At 36.1% G+C, this 19017-nt stretch overlaps 1 long non-coding RNA gene across 1 annotated transcript; it reads left to right on the forward strand.

Moving 5' to 3' along the window:
* The first annotated feature begins 3407 nt into the window (after window positions 1–3407).
* Window positions 3408–4482, forward strand: LOC110680513. Its single transcript, XR_002502904.1, has 4 exons — window positions 3408–3845; window positions 3905–4043; window positions 4106–4283; window positions 4394–4482. It is a non-coding gene; the product is annotated as an uncharacterized LOC110680513 (long non-coding RNA).
* The last annotated feature ends 14535 nt before the right edge of the window (window positions 4483–19017 follow it).

Below are 19017 nucleotides of genomic sequence, written 5' to 3' on the forward strand. Positions count from 1 at the left end.
TTTCATTGAATCCAAAAAACTTTAAACAAATATATGAAAATACAGAATGGTTTTTAACTCATATTTCAATGCAATATATAAAAATGGTATTTTTTCTAACACCAAGAAAAAATTGTCTCTAAAATGATTTGTACCATGAGAAATGATGAGAAAGTATGCAAATCTTCTTTTTTTCTGTAAAAACCTGCATGCCAATGAAAAGAAATAATATCTTTCTAACCTCAAAGTTCTCACGTAAAAATGTCCTTATATAAAATATTGGGCATTTGCAAAATATCTAAAAATTCTCAGATACATGTTTTGTGGTTTAGGGACATAATGTCGAAAGCCAAAACGTCGAATGCCAAAATGTCGAATGCCAAAACGTCGAATCCCAAAACGTCGAAAGGGACAAAACGTCGAAGGGACAAAACGTCGAAAAGCAGTCATTTTGGATAACTAGTGTTGCTAAGGAAAAAACGGTTGCGATGCGGACGGCGTTAGAAACAGCAAATTTACAATTTTCGTCGCAGTATGCATGGATTTTTTTTTTCAGAAAAATGTCACTCTTACATCCATTTTAGACGAAGGACAGAAGAACTTGGTGAAGCAAATTGAATTTGAAGTACAGAAGTGATCACCATGTCAACCATGATGTTGAGGGTATAGGTTCGTGGGTTAAGTTGTATTTTCAGCAACGGATTCCGCAGATCCCCCCATTATGTGAATTATCATGTTCCTTTTCTGTCCCTATAAACATCCTTTTTCAACTCGTCTTCTAGTCTTTTCCTTACGATAAAAGCGTTCAAACGGTTACATCCAATAAAAACTTCTTTATTTTAGTGAAACAAGGCGCGCGAATTACATGTCTATCGATTGGATTCTTACTGACTAATCTATTGCTGTTGTTCAAACTGATCAGTTTCGTCTATCTTCGAGTTCCGTAAATGTGACATCATGCTATTGTTACTCTAGTGTTTGTAGTTCATGTTGTTTAGTATATAAATCAATATAAAACATTTTGTGTAAAGTGGGATGATATTTCCAAACATGATAATTTCAATAACTTAATTTCATTTGAATGTTTAACTTTTCCAATGTGTTGTAAACTAATTACTAACAACTAACACATAATTTTAAACAATTAGTAAATTCTTTATTCTTTAAAAACATACTCATTCTTTTGTCGAATAAGTACAACTGAATCGATTATTTGTTCAAAAACTGCTTATTATTTTCCAAAACATGATTATCTTTTCTGAAACTTTGGGATCACATATATAGAAGTCAGGATCTCCAGCAAGTTTCCTATATGAACTGCTGACTTAAGTTTAGACGTTGTTTTTTTTTTGGTGTAGAGAATTTATACAGTTTTATAATTTAAGCGTTAGTGAGACAGTACCAAAATAGAAAGAACAATACAAGTATCAATTGAAAAAATAATGAAAACCGAATACGATACAATAAATTTAATAAGAGTTAATTGATATTTTTATTTCAAAACACGCTAAATGTTTAACTAATATTAACACTTTGATGAGACACTCTAACACATGTTTTGTAACTTGATGATTTAAACTTAAATATTGTTTAAATCATCAATTTCAACAATTTCTTTTTGATATACCATCCAATACCAACTAAAAATTACGGTACCACGGTAATAACATTGGAAAAAAATTGTCACTGCCTTAACTGTTCAAAACACTGTTTAATTTTTGCATCTCACGTTACATTTTTATCGATTTTCTTCATATTCGTTCATATCCTTGAATAGATAGATGTTTTGTCAGACATTCGCTTTTTTTGTCTATTCCATGTTTTATCCCTCCGACGTTTTTTTTCTTTCGACGTTTTGGCATTCGACATTTTGGCATTCGTCGTTTTGTCTCTTCGACGTTTTGTCCTTTCGACGTTTTGGCATTCGACGTTTTGGCATTCGACATTTTGTCTTTCGACGTTTTGTCACCCAACCATGTTTTGTACATCCAAAATATATTGTGTTTTAAATGTTATCTGTGGCTAATCATATCCGACCTTGTAAAAATCTCAAATATCAACCATTCTAAAAAATTTATATGATATTAAAAAACGTGAATGCATGTGTTTGACAATTATCAAGTGTAGTGTATCATAATTTAAAAATAATTCTGATTGAAGATATATCGATCCAAGGTAAAATATTCCTGAAATTAGTTAAGTTTGGAATTGATTAACCTTCAGATGTGTGTCCTAAAAATGATATTATTTTCAAATGCTCCCGTGTTAGCCTTTTCGCCCCCTTTCTGAATTTTTCGCCCCCTAATTCTATTTTACAAATTTTCGCCCCCTTGAGCCTGAAAATCGCCCCCAGGGGGGCAAATTAGCCCACTTTGGGAATCACTGGTCTAACGGATGGATCGCAGGCAGCTTCACACTAGGCTAAGTAAAACCCCAATACACATTAGCCTGGGACACGGTTATATGAAAAATTTAGATTCTCGCTCCAGTCCACTTTATGGATTGCATTTTGGTCCCATAACAACTGAGCAAAATTTCAGCTCGATCGGAGAAACTATATTTTAGCGCCAGCCGTTCGAAGTTTGTGTGGGATTTACTATGGGAAAACTCATTTTTGCAAAGAAAAATCGCCAGAGGTCGCCCCTTGTGCTCTATAAAAATTCTGAACACAGATCTTGGTAGGTATTTCTACGATGAACAACATTGTCAAAGACCGCAAAGCCATCCGATGCTTGTGAAAAAAGTTATTAAGCATATACTATTCGGAAATTTTGCCTGATTTCGTTATTATTGTTATTCCTTTACGTGTTAATCAACGTTGCCTTGCCAATAGGTTTTCATTGAATAACTTTTTTCACAAGTGTCGGATTGTTTCGCGGTCTTGGGCAATATTCTTCATCGTTAAAATACCTATCGAGGTCTGTGTTCAGAATTTTTATAGAAGTCAATGGGCGACCTCTGGCGATTTTTCTTTGCAAAAGTAAGTTTTCCCATAGTAAATCCCATACTAATTTTGAACGGCTGGCGCTAAAATATAGTTTTTTTCCGATCGAGCTGAAATTTTGCACAGTTTTTATAGGACCTAAATGTAATCCAAAAAGTGGACTGGAGCGAGAATCTAAATTTTGTCCCACACTAATACACATACAACATGCAATAGAGCTCCTCGCCATTGTTTGCCATTATGGCCGATACAATTAATTATCAGCTAAAGCAATAAAAAACAGAACCAGTGTCCAATCGTTAAAATTTATTTTCTACACCATTAGTAAGAATTTATTGCTACTAATACCTTATATTGTTCAACTTATACTAAATTTCTTCTTAAACTAGGTTTCCTTAAGCTAACTTACCTAGAAGCATATTTGTTCGCTGAAAAATACTTTAATGAGGAGATTAAATGTAATGTCGTTTTACTTTATTTGCCCCGCCTGCACCGTTTTCCCACCGGTGTAGCAAAACTTGCACCCAAACCGTTCTTTTATTCCGCAGGTAGTACACCGTTTCTGCACTCGATCGCCAACGGTGCAGTAAATTCTACACCCTGATCGAGTTGGGTGTAGCAGGTACTGCACTCTTTTTACCAATACATGCATGATGCTTAGCTGTCAGTGATATTCGTGTTTTGATCGCTTTGGTAGGTTTTGTTGTTTTCGCTGTCGAGCAGGTGATATCGTTTTCAGTTTTCGGTCATTATTGAGTGCGTGGATAAAATGGATTTGATCAGGAATTTGATTGAATCATCTGATTCAGAAGGAGACGAGGAAATGTTCCTTGCATTTTTTCAAATAAACGGTACCACAAGAAATAAAAAATCGCGCGCTGAAAATTTTATGAGTACGATTGATCGATACAATGATGAAGAGGTATGTTTTATTGGTATGCTTTTCAGCTTACATCACAAAAGCTTTGTTTTTTTTTTTAGTTTCGCAACAATTTCCGATTAACGAGGAGTACAGCAGAACTTCTTATTTGTAAATTTGAAAATTCTGTTTTTTCAATGAAGCAGAAGAACGGGGCAGAAGTAGTCTATGTGCATAAAAACAAATGCTATCTTTTTTATGGTGAGTTTAATTAATTTAAGTTTAATTATTAAACATAAAACTAATAACACATTGTTGTTTAGGTTCTGTGCAAATAAAAACTCCTATAGAGAGATTTGTAATTTGTTCGACATGTCGGAGTCAACATTTTTTCGACACACGGAATCTATCCTAGATTTATTCCATGAAATATCTAAGGAATACATAAAAATGCCCATGACTGATGCAGAAAAAGCGAACGTCGCGAACGAATTCGGAAAGGTATACGGATTTTTTATGCAATAATGTTGTTGTTATTTATAAACTGTTATTAATTTTATTTTGGATAATGCATGAATGAGGCCATTAAACCATCTTTTTAACTTTTACAGCTCGCCGGATTTAAAAACGTTATCGGTTGCATCGATGGAAGCTATATTAATGTTCGAAAACCAGCAAACAAAATTCGCTCCACATATATCAATAGGCATGAATTGGTATCTATAACACTGCAGGGTATATGTGATGCCGATAAAAGGTTCCTTGACGTCTTTTTGGGCCCACCTAGCAAATTCATGATTCGAGAATTTTTAGCATGTCCCCGATAAGCCAAAATTGCCAACGATATGCCAACAAAGTTTATCATAAGCCTAGGAGACGCAGCTTATCCTATTCGTGAGCATCTATTAACTCCTTTTAGGGATTATGGTAACCTGTCAAATAGGCAAAAAAAGTATAACAAACGTCATTGTCAAACACGAGTTAAAATAGAAAATTGTTTTCAATTATTGAAACAAGGTTTTAGAAAACTTATGCGTCTAGATTTTTTAACTGTTAACAAAATGTGTAAATTTATAATGGCATGTTTTGTTCTACATAACACATGCATCGATCAAAACGACTTATTTTTAACAACCAACGAAGAAAACAATTAAGACGTAGATAATTCTCAAGACAATGTAAGAATAAATAATTATCAAGAATGTAATACAAGAGACAATCTTTTAAAAAGGCTAGGAGAGATGAGAAGAAACACTATTGTAAACACTTTTACATAAATGACGAAAATAAAAAGCTAAATAGTTGAATAAGAGAAAGTTGATTGTGTATTTTTAAATCTAGGCATCAAAGCATATTTGTCAGTTGAACATTATCATTATTCATTTATCTGCTATACGTTGCAACAGTTGAGTTAATGTATCCAACTTTTCCATGCGCTCCCTATGCCTCTCCTTTTTCTCCTCTTGGGCTTTAGCGAAAGCTTCCAGAATTTTTCCTGCAATAGGTGACTTCTGCTTCCTCCTTTATTTTTAGTTGGCTTAGGCGAGAGTGATTGTGATGGAGTCACAGATCCTGACGATGGCGTACTTTTTTGAAACGTTTGATTTCGAAGACGTAATTTTCGTTTTCATCGAAGTGGTATCCATTTGCAACTCAGGTTCAATAGAGTCATCGATAGCCACGATTTCTTCGAAATTCCGCATCGAACGGAGTGGCTCGCAAAAGTGCTTCCAGAGCTCCGATTATTAGCTCTTGCAATTTGACGTCTTCTCGAAACAGTTTTATAGCGATTCTCACTTGTTTTGAACTGAACGACACACCACACTGCTCGAAAAGCTGGTCACGAATAAACTCCCACATCTTCTCTTATTTTTGAAATCCTTTAGAGGACCAACATTATCTAAATTCTCCTTGTAAAGAGTTAGCATCATCTTCGTTTGCCCCGTCTGACCACTCATGAGCTGTAGCCGATGGGGTGCTTTCAGGAGTGGTTTCTTGGAAATCTGTTGAACCGGGTGTGCTTGGAGTTTTGCAGCTATCTTCAAGCGGGAAATCATAAAACTCCGCTACCAGACAATATCTAACTTTCACTGTTTCGTCCACTAAAATAAACATAAATGTGTAACTTTAATACAAAAAAATATTTCAATATACGCACCATGTTTGTTTCTCAAAAAATATATTCCTCTTCGTACAGAAGACAATTATTTTCATCAACCATTGGAGCTTAGTCCTCGAGTGATATGTCTTTTGCCATTTCGCACAAACCTACTACAAAAACTATTTGAAACACAAATGAGTCTAAAATTTCCAACATCAAAACAGACCAACTACAAAAGCAACGGTCGTTTTGTTATTCTTGATGAATGACATTTGTTTTGGTTGTCGCCTTCACTAACACCATCATACGCTGTCAAAATATTGCACCGAAACCGTTCTATTTTCCGGTGTCAATTGTTTACACTCGCGCGGTGCACCGTCGGGAATAATCGAAACCGACATAAGTACAAACGCTATTGTTCGGCATGTAAATGTTTAATAAAACTCATTTACAGCTTGAAGCTAACTTTTGAGCAAAAATCGAGTTTGCTTCAGAGAATCCGAATACTTCAGTAACACTGACTTCAACTAAGTTATACCAAAAATACAAATGGGACTGACTTGACTACTTCTTGGCATTACGTCCTCACTGGGACAGAGCCTGTTTCTCAGCCTAGTGTTCTTAAGAGCACTTCCACAGTTATTAACTGAGAGAATTCAAGGAAATTTCCATTTCGAAAAGATCACCTAAGGCTAAGGAAGGCCTTCTCTTTCTATCATCTATTGACTTTGAATTTACGTAAATTTCAAAGAACAAGTCGAAGTAAAATGTGCAAACGAAATCGCACTGCCAGAATCAGCGCGGTAATGCTGCGTACGAAAACTTGAAGAGAAAACAAATATTGTAGATTTGCCCGGTATGATAATAATGCAGGATATAACTTTTCTATGATTTACGGTGAATCAGAATATAACTAACAAATATACTATAAAACCGATTCATTTATTCACGTCATCACATTTTAAAAGCTTATCGACGAAGTTAACAGTGAGAAAGAAATACCATCCACTAATCGACTCACTTTGTACAGTAAAAGGTCCTTTCAAATTCTCATCCTTATTCGGCACTTCCTTTTTCTGATTCCAATAGAAGAGAACTGCTATGATACCAACCAAACGTTCACCTTGTAACCATTGGCGTAAATAGGGAGGGGCCAGGGGGGGCCTGGCCCCCCCGAATCAATGGGCTTGGCCCCCCGAAAAAAAAATGGAGAAGAAATGACAAAAAAGTAAAAACTAGTTTTTAGTATCAAACATGTACTTATGATACTAAACGCGTTTAAATGCATTTTGAATATTAATTTCTGGATGATCATTGTTTGACAGGCAATGGCAATAGCAACGTCACATACTGCCATACTATTTCCTTTTGCCCTTTCCCGATATTTAAATTAATTGAAGCATGTTTTAGAATTAACAGAACTGGCTTGATCCATTTGTAGTGGTATAGTTAATTAGAAAACCAAATTCTATTCATATTTTAAAAACAAGCTGGGATATTTTGTGATCAATTATTTAAAACGAATCGTTGTTACTGGAAAATGTTTGTGGTATGAGAGTTATGGTAAAGTTTTACAAAAAAATCTCAGCATCATCATCAGCAAGCGAACTTTAGTTTGTATACTTTTTTTAAGAACTTTTAAATGTTTCATGTTCAAATTTATGAGTCATTGTCTCTCAGACGTCGGGAACAGATATAAACTGCTGTTAAGTAGACGACAAAGAAACAGTTGCATTCAAATGTGACAGCAAAACTGTGAACGTTGAAATCCCTTTATGTATAGTAAGATAGTGGCAGATTCGGTACAAAAACAACATCTAACCGTGAGTTTTCTGAAGTTTTTTGATTGAAAAGAAATAATACTATGTTACTATTTGTTTTCTGTAGAACAAACGTAAAACCTTGTTCATACTGAAGATTGTTTTAAGACACGCTTTTAATTCTTTTATAAGTGTTTATAATACGACTTTTTTTATCTATTTTATTAATTTTTGTTACGCACAATTTTTTGGCGTCTTACGTAGGTTATACGGACATTACATGAATTATTTGTTTATTTTTTGTCTCTGTTAACGAGATTTTTACCCTGGGCTTTGAAGTCGCCACTATAGCTCCATTCATTTTAAAGCTTATAAATACCGTAGTGTTCAAGTAAGATACTTTCACTACAAATATCATAAGAATCGATTTAGAATTAGAAAAATATGGCTATTTGTTGTTTTTTGACGTAAACATTATAATTTCTAGTCAAATTTTCATTGCATGGAAATAAATAAGGATAAAATCTTCTTTGATTTTTTTATGTAAGGACGTTTTAAGGCATCATAAGGAATCCTTATGATGCCTAAACACTTATTAAGGATGCTTTGGGGTGTATTAGTACTTCATAATTGATTGGAATCAATTTTTGGCCGCATAGTGTGGCAAAAAGTTGAACCCATATAAGCTCGCAGATAAATTTACAAATTAACCCCAAATTCACATATTATCTTCAAGTTTAGCGACATTTTCCCGATTGTGCCGAAAAAAGTCACCAAATTTCACATTTTCACTAGTTTGTAGAAAACTGCTTTTTGTGGGCTTTGGGAAATTTGTTGAGGAAAACTTAGTGTGTATTTATCTGTAAACATAAGTTTTAGCTAGTATAAAGTATGTCTGTCGTAAAAGTGTCGGTATTTTGTGTTTTTGGGCAAAAGTTCGTTCAAGACAATCAGCGAAATTATAGCCAAATATGTTGTTTTTTATGAAAATTTTGATTATACCACTAAGGACGAACATTTTCCTACCTTACTCTGATTGAATATTTAAAAAAATCCATGCGCAAAATGCCTTCCATCCTGCATTCTTCAAACAACTGTCATCATACGAATTTGCTGACGACAGCTTTATTTGAATACCGGGTACCCCCGTTGGTTTAACCACATTTAATCTGAACACTTTTTAATTTGTACCCCGCTAATTTGCACATCGGTTCAGATTAAAAATGGTTCAAACGTCATTTAGCTCATGGAACGGAGTAAAGTGGGATGGAATGCTGTGGAACGGAACGCAGAAACAAAACATAACAGTGAAAGGGGTGACCAAAAACAGGTTTCTAGGGTGACTAGATGTTCAAATTAAAAATGAACCCCGATGGTTTGCATGAGGTATCGTTCAAATTAACGGAGGTGTACGGTACAAAAAAACCTTCAATCCTGCAATATGATGGTAGCCAAGCAGCTTTAGGATTTAATGTTTTAGCTCTAACAAAAAAAGGTATTATTCAATCCTATGTTCAAATTTTGGTTTAGAGAGGTTGAAAAATGCCTGAGCAACAATAATTCGTATTTTCAAAAAAAGTAAGGTTTTTTTTCAAAAGGCCTGGGTTTTTTTTTTTTTTGACTTGAAGGCTTCAAGTGGGTTGGATTTCACATTGATCTTGAACCTTAATTGAACTGAAACATTTAAATCTTTATTTGTTTTATAACTTTGCAAAAATTCTAGTTACAATCAAATGTAAAGGTAAATCCTGATTAAAAATCTGCTTAAATACTTATATTCTATTTCAAGATCTATAAGATAGGGTTGAATGCGTGTCTTGGCAACGAAAAAAAGATTTTGAAAATACGTTACTATTTTTCCCTAAAAGTGGCATTTGGTATCTAAGAAAGTTGATCAATCGATTTTGGACGACCTCTCATGAGAAGGGGCCGTGGCCCCCCTCAAGTCTGATGGCTATTTACGCCCATTGTAACGTGGATTTGAACCTTCGTTCACGAATATCATACCGTCGACGTCGATTCTGGAATGCACACAAAATACCATAGATGGGTGCCAAGCAGTCATCTTCCGCTCTAGTAGGTATCCTTTTGGGATGGTTTCAAATAGCTGTATAAAGTATCTTGGGGTAATTAAAGTAATTTTGTTTCAAATGTAACAAACTGATTAAAAATAACAATGTAAAATGTCTATATCTTGGAGTAATTTTCATTTGAAGCACAGCCCTCCCAAACCATTGATCTCAATAACACTTTTTCCTAATAGGGTCCTAAAGCCCTGTCCCAATTTTAGTGCCAAACGCTTAAGTTTAGGGGCAAAAACACATGTTTACTCAATTTTCTAATGTTTTCCGTTGGTTTAAGCCCAAAATTTTTTTTTTTAGATTTTATCACATCCTTTGGCTTAAACTCAAATTTTGGGTGTATTTTTGTTTCCGTGTCCCCTTACGAAATGTCAGATAGGAACAACCCCAGTGGTCGAACTAAAACCCCTGTGGTGTTTTTGTCGATTAAGCGAACGTCATACATGATCAAAAATGTCAAGGTTCATTAATGGACCAAATTTATTTTAAATTAAAGTTTAAACATGAATATACCATTATTTGAGCGGGAAAAATTGCTAAAGTAGTTACAGTAACAATGTTTTTTTCGTGTTATTAAATAAAAACAAGATTTCATTACACATTTTAGAACCCAATTGTACCCCTACATGCACTCAAGTGAACCAGTCACCATCAATGACTTGGCTGGGACGGATTTCCAGCGGCAAATCCAATAACCACTATGCACCGTTCCTAGTTGAATTCGGATTGTGTGCTCATGCAAATTTTAATGGAACTGAAACGAACGTGATTTAAATCTACCAATCACTTTCAAACACAGATATATAATATTAATTATAACGATGCACGGCCACAAATGCTGGAGGCATTGCAGCATCGTACCGCATCAAGTGCTCCAGCCAAACGGAATCGCTTTTCGCTGCGACCGGCACAGTATCATCATTGAAGCGAATACCTTTCCGTCGGTGTTATTGATGCTTGCAAGTTTCACTGGTAAATCTGTTTGTAGTGGAATTCGCCCGAATATGTGGCCACAATTACGCGTAAAATGTTATGAATTCCCACACCAAATATAAGCCAACTTTAAGGAACTTTAACGTGCGGGTTGGAACACTACCATATTACGTACATTCCTCTGTTTGGCATTAATGTCCTCAGGGGGACAGAGCCTGCTTCTCAGCTTATTGTTCTTATGAAGCACTTCCACAGTTGTTAAAATGATTATAGAACGAAGCCATAACTCAAATTTTCAAGAGCACAAGACCTGAGAATCAAACAGCACTCCGCGTTGAAAATTTATCCCATTGATCACAAACAGCAAGCAAGCAATTTTGATTGATTTTTAATGCGAACTGTTGTCAGATTCTCCAGTCTTGTGCTCTTTAAAATTCAAAGTTTGGCTTCGTTTTTATAATCACCTTAACTGAGAGCTTTCTTTGCAAAAGTTGCCATTTTCGCATTCATATATCGTGTGGCAGGTACGATTGATACTCCTATGCCCAGGGAAGTCAAGAAAATTTCCTTTACAAAAAGATCCTGGACCGACCGGGATTCGAACCCCAGACACCTTCAGCATGGCTTTGCATTGTAAACATTCTACTGGTTCGTCATATAAGCAGAAAACTTGCTCAAATGTATACATTTGCGTTGAGGATTTCCCCGTTTGGCCATGGCAATCATGATAACATCCCGCAGTGCTATTTATCTGTGACAGCTTTTGAAGCTAACAAAGCCATCAGCCCTTTTCAGGACCATCAAATGTGTGGAAAAGAGTTAAAAGAATAATATTTACGACTTAATTATCTTATGTTCCTCAATTCTCACAGCTTCATACAAAATTTAATTTGTCATGAATAATTAATGACACGACATTTTGAGACTGAATTCGCGGACGCGCTGCTGCAGTGCCCGGGGTGAGAGCTCAACATTTCACAACGATTGTAAAATAGTGTGGCATTTCCAACAGCATCTTTGATTTCCCATATTTTATATGAACACTTCGATTATGAAAATTATCACATGTAACAAATTTGCGACATATTTAGAATGCTTTTCAAAAAAAAAAAATTCCATTGAACAATTTGCATAATTTTGGTACCGATGGATCAGAAAAGTAGAAGCAATAACCTTAGAATGCTAATGTCGCTACTGTTCGTGTTACCAACATCTAGTTTGCCAAGCGCTGACAGCGTGAGTACCGGGAATGGACTTTTGGTCGAAGAGAATTTAATTGCTTTAAGAAGCATATGATAGTTGGTCCAAGGAACATTTAGTCAACACTTTGGTGGAATAGGATTTTTTGACAATAATACATAGAAATTTGGATTGAAAGAGCGGAAAGCATGTATGGTAGGATTTATTACTGGAGGTTGCAGATGCAAGAACAACAATTTACTTCAGGTTTTAATAAGCGACGAGCGATATTTTGGAATTCCAGCTGATCATCCAGACTCTCGACAAAATCCATTGACCCCTGACGCTGTTGACGTTACTTGATGTCATTTCTATCATTCAGGCTTATTCTGCGAGTCAATAATAATAGCGACGAGCTGATCTCAAGTAGAAGCATGTGAACTTTTATCACTAAGTCAACTCGTCTCACCTCACGCGATACATAGGACAAACACAATTACACTTTTGATTAATGTCGAATTAATTCATAATCAACTTGTTATCATTAGAAGTCATCAACTACTCTATCAAACCCACATGTTTGCCCAAGGAATGTGATTTAGCTGGAAGTAATCATCATAACACCATCATCATAACACCATGAGGAGGAAACGTATCGTACAGGTGGAACATCCAATGGACTCTGTCAAAATCGTTTCCTAAAAGCCATGGCCATCAAAACTCTTCCTCTTATACTACGTAAAAAAGTCATTTTAAGCTGACAATTCAAATTCTCACTCACGGACGTACGCTGTAAAACTTGATACGTTATAAAACTTCCGAGCACTTACACTCGAAGTTGTCATAGGATAAAGATCAAAAATGTATAAAAAGAACGATGACATTTTTAATGAATAATAAATTCAACAATGTTTAATACTACAATTACTGAGCAACGAAGATAGTAAGGAGAATTTCTTGCAAATAATTAATACTTATATTTTGAAAAATAAAACGTCCCGTCTTCCAGTCCAAAATTGGATGAAGAATGAGTACATGTACAAGAATAATGAATCCTTTATAGACACTAATGTAAAGTATGTTTGTCCTAAATTAAAATTCATGTTTCAAGGTCATTCGACCAAAACGTTCATTCGACCAAAATGTACTTTCGACCAAATTTCATTCGACCAATGTCATTCGACAAATTTCCTAAAACCAGGCACCATAACCAGAAGCCTTATGAGTGGCTCAGCCGAGGAGCTGTGAATCGAGCGTCCGGCTGTGGAATCGCTCAAGATTTCCAGATTGAGCTACATTTCCAAATTTTGACTTAAACCATGCGATCCACTACCTGTTGCTAACATTCAGCTGATGCGACGTACAAGCAGATAATTTGCTCAAATATGCACTTGCTTTGCGTTGGCTTTAAGCTTTTTTCAAGCCTTCAGAAATTCTTTAACGCCAGCAATCAACTGAAAACACCTTGAAGTGCTATTTATCTTTGAGAGCATCCGAGCTAACAATGCCTTCGGTTCTCTTCAGGGCCACGAAATGTGCGTAAAAGAGTTTAACAGAGTAATAATTCGACTTAATTTATCACATTGCCAAGCATGAATAATATTTCTCTCAATCCATCAGACTAAGCGATGACTGGAGCTTTCATCTCAATCCTCGAATAACTTCCTATATAATATTCTTTATTAAGTTCAGCATGTTGAACAAGTCTCAATCACTACTGCTTTTTCCAATGCTACCATATTTTTCATAGGAGGTTACTAATATAATTTCTAAATGATCCTACAACCTGATGTGGAATTTCATATCCTTATTGATAAATATGACGGATGATAGATCCAATTGTTATGCTTATACAAAATGAACTCACTCTCATCGGATAAAGATAATGTATATTTGGGTATGATTAAAGGAGCACATAGTTGCAAATCGTTATATATATAATATGCATGAATATTTACCAAAGTTTCGAGCACTGAAAACAGTATGAAGTCAAAACGAGCAACAAGCACGACATCAAAATCAGTTACGCAAACAATCGTAGTCCTTATAGTTTTGTTTTATGATGCGCCTCCGTATTTTACGACTAACGTTATTGTCATCCGTTACCAAGGATCCAAGGTAGACGAACTCGTCGACCACCTCGAACGTGTAACCCGTTTATCGTAACACTGCTACCTAGGCGAGCCTGTCGCGTCGGCCCCTCCAACTAGCATGTACGTTGTATTGTCGCATGGACCACCAGTCCAACTTTCGCTGCCTCGCGTTTTCGGCTGACACGTCCATATCATCTGCGAAGCAAACAAATTGACAGGATCTCGTAAAAATCGTATCGCGGCTGTTAAGCCCAGCTCTCCGCATAACACCTTCAAGCGCAATATGGAACATCAGGCACGAAAGTCCATCACCTTGTCGTAGTCCCCGGTGGTATCCAAACGATCTGGAATGTTCGCCAGAAACCTTCACACAATTTTGCACTACTTTCATCGTTGATCTTATCAGTCTCGTGAGCATCTCGGGAAAGCTGTTCTCCTCCATGATTTTCCATAGCTCTACGCGGTCGATACTATCGTATGCGCCTTAAAATCGATGAAAAGGTGATGCGTTGGGACCTGGTATTCACGACATTTTTGGAGGATTTGCCGTACAGTAAAAATCTGGTCCGTTGTTGATCGGCCGTCAACGGAGCCGGCTTGATAACTTCACACGAACTCGCTTACTAAGGTGACAGACGATGGAAGAAGAACTGGGATAGCACTTTATAGACCGCATTTAGAATGGTGATCGCTCGAAAGTTCCAGACAACAGAAGTCGCATCAAAGTTCACGTAATAACTCGTTTATTCATACAAATTACATCAAACTCGCAAAAACACGGTGGATAAAATCTTCAGATTGATGAGTTTCCTCGCATAAAACGCTTTTTTGAGTTCATTTGTACATTTTGTTTCGTCTCGTACACTCGTACAAAGTAAATCGAATCAATCCGTAGCAGCTGTCAAATCAACATTTGTTATCATTAGTTAAGTCGCATAAGATCACAGGTTAGTCCGGTATAATATTTATACACTCGCCATTGTATGTTATTATTCATCACATAATATATGCACGAATATCGCCTCCACTTTTGTACGTAGAAGGCCTTTTCGCGGCATTTAATAAGTGAAAGGTTGCACGTACAAAGCCTCCAGGTGATTTCGTTATACGTACATTTTGGTTGTCTGGGTTCTTACAATTTAACTTGTCGCCTTTCTTGTTTTGTTTCCCAGTCAGCCTCTCCGGGCCCATCTTTATGAGTTCAGCTCCGATACCATCCTTACCAGCAGCTTTATTGTTCTTGAGCTGGTGAATTTTCATCCTTAACCTTCCTCAAAGTGGGGGCTGGTTGGTTTCCATCCTCCGCAGTTAGCGTTAGCGTAGTTACGGTATACTTCGTAGATTGGATACTAGCAACATTCATGTTTCTTTTTAATAATCTCATCCTGACTACTTTCAAGAACAAGGCAGGGGAGTATACCTTGTCCAAATCATAAACAAGAATACTAAAAGCATGAATATCGCTATTCCCGGCCACGCCCATCTTTACCGTAACTTGGGATAGGGGAAGGAAATGTTGATGTAGCACTTACTTAATGAGAGGCCACCGACTCAGCGACACCCTCATAAGTGCTACGGAGTTAGAGGTTGGGGAAGGTATATTGTCAGAATTCGCCTAGAAAGCTGGCGATAGACCATAAATATTTGTTGTTTAAGCGTTTTCAAATTAATCTTTCGAATGCCGGCAATCAAAAGAGAAAACAATAGCTTATTTATAGTATAAATAGTATTTCGCGAAATGCTTGTCGATTGTGCAGTAATATTTTTGCTCAACAACCAGTAAAAAGCAAAACCGATCCCTCCAGGGTCATCGGATTGTGTAACGATACGCGTAAAAAAAAATCACGCCTATTGAAAAACTGTACTGTGCTCATTGAAAAACTGTACTGGGTGGTACTGTATTTTTAGATAATCGAAAAACGAAAGGAAGCGCGTTCGAACTAAACACACTAGGACACAGTCGGTTTTCTGCTCAAAATTATACGAAAAGCAGGATCGATCCCTCCAGGGTCATCGAACAGTTAAAAAGCATCCACAACCGATTGTTAGTTGCGTTACACCCGCCCGGACAGAATGCGCAATCTGAACATAATTATCAAACTCCGAAAATAACATTTTCCGTTCAAGAAACGATCAGAAGTTCCACGACGCGAACAAAAACGATCCGGAAGGCTCACAAAAGAAAAAGTATCATACTGGAACAAACTCACCGGATTGATTCTCTAAATTTATGTGCTGCATGTCACTTCCGGATGGTTCGGTGAACTTAGGGCAGCCAAAAACCAACAGTACTGAGGACACAAATCAAACAAATCACTTTTTCATTTTTCACTTTTCACTATTCCATTTCTGAATGTAAAACGGTCCTGCTTGGGCTTCACGAAGCACTACCCAGCAAGATGCTCCAAAACAGGAAAAAAAAAAAAAAAAAAAATCTCCGGCGACGAAAACATGCGCGAAACCGTGAGACAAATCTATCGGACGACGCAAAACCGAACTGTCCTGCTTGGGCTTCACGAAACACTACCCAGCAAGACGCTCCAAAGCAGGAAAAAAAAAAAAATCTCCGGCGACGAAAACATGCGCGAAACTGTGAGTTAAATCTATCGGACGACGCAAAACGAACTGTCCTGCTTGGGCTTCACGAAACACTCCTGGTTGGTTTCCATCCTCCGCAGTACTGATAAAGGCATTTCCTCGTTGTCCCGTTCTTCATAGCCTGTGCTTTCAGCGCCATTCATTTGATCGTCGAACTGCTGCTTCCACCTTCCGATCACCTCACGTTCGTCTGTCAAAATGCTCCCATCCAAATGCCAGGGGGCCTGGCCCCTCCAGAATCATTCAGCCCCCCCCCTAGAATTCTTGATGATAATAAAAAAAAAACTATTTAACATGAAGCAAAATCTCCTGAATCAATGTACATGAGTCTTGTTATTGACAAAAATCTCTTCAGTAGTTACGTTAATATATATTGTACAATTATAGTGAGAAAACCTCGCTTGTCTTACACAACATCAGCGTAGCGGTTCTGACTTCGGTGAATCGCGTGACCACCGAAAGCTTAACCGTCCAGCTGTCGATCGATTGGATACTGTTAGAAATGGCTTCTTGTTGTGTGCGATAAGCTCAGTTTTTCGACATCTTCGTTGCAAAAAATACCGTGTACAAAAAAGCGTCAATATCCGGGACGTTTGATTCCCAAAATTCTTTTTTTTTATAATAATGTTGTTTCAGCATAAAGCAGCATGTTCACTGCATTCTGATTTCTCATGTTTTGGAAAAAAAAAAAACCTTGCTCGAAGTGTCCGGTGATGATTTCCCTTATGAGAATTCACTTATGAAATCCATACATTGACTTAAACTCGTATGAAGTAAAAAACACAATCAAAATTACTAAAGAAATTTCTGCGATAATATATAGCGCAAAATTTTTGCCGAAAAATAAGGCTAACTTTCAAGGAACTTTGGTATGGCCAAGTTCTCATAAGATGAATGTCAGAAATTTAACCTGGTGCGAAAAAATGTATCAAAATCAACCATAGTGCTCTGCAATAAATTTTCTCTTTGATTTTGATTAATTTTTTTAAGCATTTTTGTATAAATAAATTTATTGCTTAAGGTGAAGATGCATCGCAACCAAACCTCTAATTTTCAAGAGCACAAATTTAGAGAACCTGACAACGTTCGTGCTAAAAATTGGATCGATTAATCACCACCAGCGTGTTACCAGCGTGAACCAGGAGATTATACAAATCAAATGTACATCGGATTTTTTCTCGTTAGGGATTAGTATTTGGTCTATGTTTTCATAATCAGAAGGTTTCAAAATATTCTATCGGTGAAATTTTGATTTTTTACCACTTTTAAGTTATTTTTCATACTAAAATCTGTGGAAATTCCGTTTTGTGACCCAAATCCGCCCATACAAAATGTATGGAAAAAATTTCACCGATAGAATATTTTAAAACCTTCCGATTATGAAAATCCGATGTACATTCGATTTTTAAAATCAGCTGGTTCAGACATAGCGTGCACAAACGATTGTCTGGTTCTCTAGGTTTGTGCTCTTGAAAATTAGAGGTTTAGCTTCGATGCATCTTCATCCTGAGCTATATTTTTGCAAGGAAATTTATTATTTCATAAATATTCAAGTAATTTCTAACAGCTTTGTAGCAGATTTTTCAAATACTTTTCGGTTTTCTTTAAAGAATTATAGTCTAATCAAAATCCTCAAGTAATATGGAAGGGTGGCTGCAGAGCTTTATCTAATCTTTCGGAAATTAGGAAATTATGAAATAATATTGTGAGGCTTGTTCATACGTTCAAAGCGAATCCTCCTGGTGAACATAAATTCCTTCTATGTCTGCTTTTTCTAGCAAATTGATTCCGGAAAATGTTCTCGGATTTACCTAAAAAATGTTACTTCATCTTTCAAAAGTTCAGTTTTCACACGAAATTTCTCCAAAAAACAATTGATTTTGACAAATCTAAAACTTAGATATTTTACTGAAAGTTCTATTGGAAATTCTTCTGTAAATTTCTTTAAATAGTTCTCCCACAAATATTATTATGAAAAAGTGTAACAAAATCCATAATAAATATTTCCAAAATACTTCACAAATTGCATCAAAAATTGTTCTATGTTTTTTTTCAAGAAATTTTGCTTCAAATCCCCGGATTTTTCAAAAATTGGAAATAATATTGTTTTTGAAATATCTCTTGCCTCCGAATCTTCAGAGGAAATTTGTTGAAACTCACAGGAAAACTTTTGCTTCCGAAATTAGCATAGGGTAAAGGAATCTGTAAAGATAAATGTAGCAAAATAACTGGAAGGGGGAAACTATTTATTGAGATTTCATAAAGCAATTTGTATTGATCTTTCTCAAATAACTTATTAGAAATAATTTTACCAGTTATTGGGCAGAATTCATATTCTTGCTAGAAAAACAGAAGTCAAGGAAAGATAGATTCGAAGCATAATTTCTTAAGTAGATTCTGATGGACCTTCTTGAGACATTTGTTTTATTTGTGAATCATTACGGAGGTTTTAACTATCCTGTAATTTACAATAATATAATAACTATCATT

This window comes from Aedes aegypti, unplaced genomic scaffold (assembly GCF_002204515.2).
Source record: "Aedes aegypti strain LVP_AGWG unplaced genomic scaffold, AaegL5.0 Primary Assembly AGWG_AaegL5_hic_scaff_1518_PBJ_arrow, whole genome shotgun sequence".
NCBI classification, from domain to species: domain Eukaryota; kingdom Metazoa; phylum Arthropoda; class Insecta; order Diptera; family Culicidae; genus Aedes; species Aedes aegypti.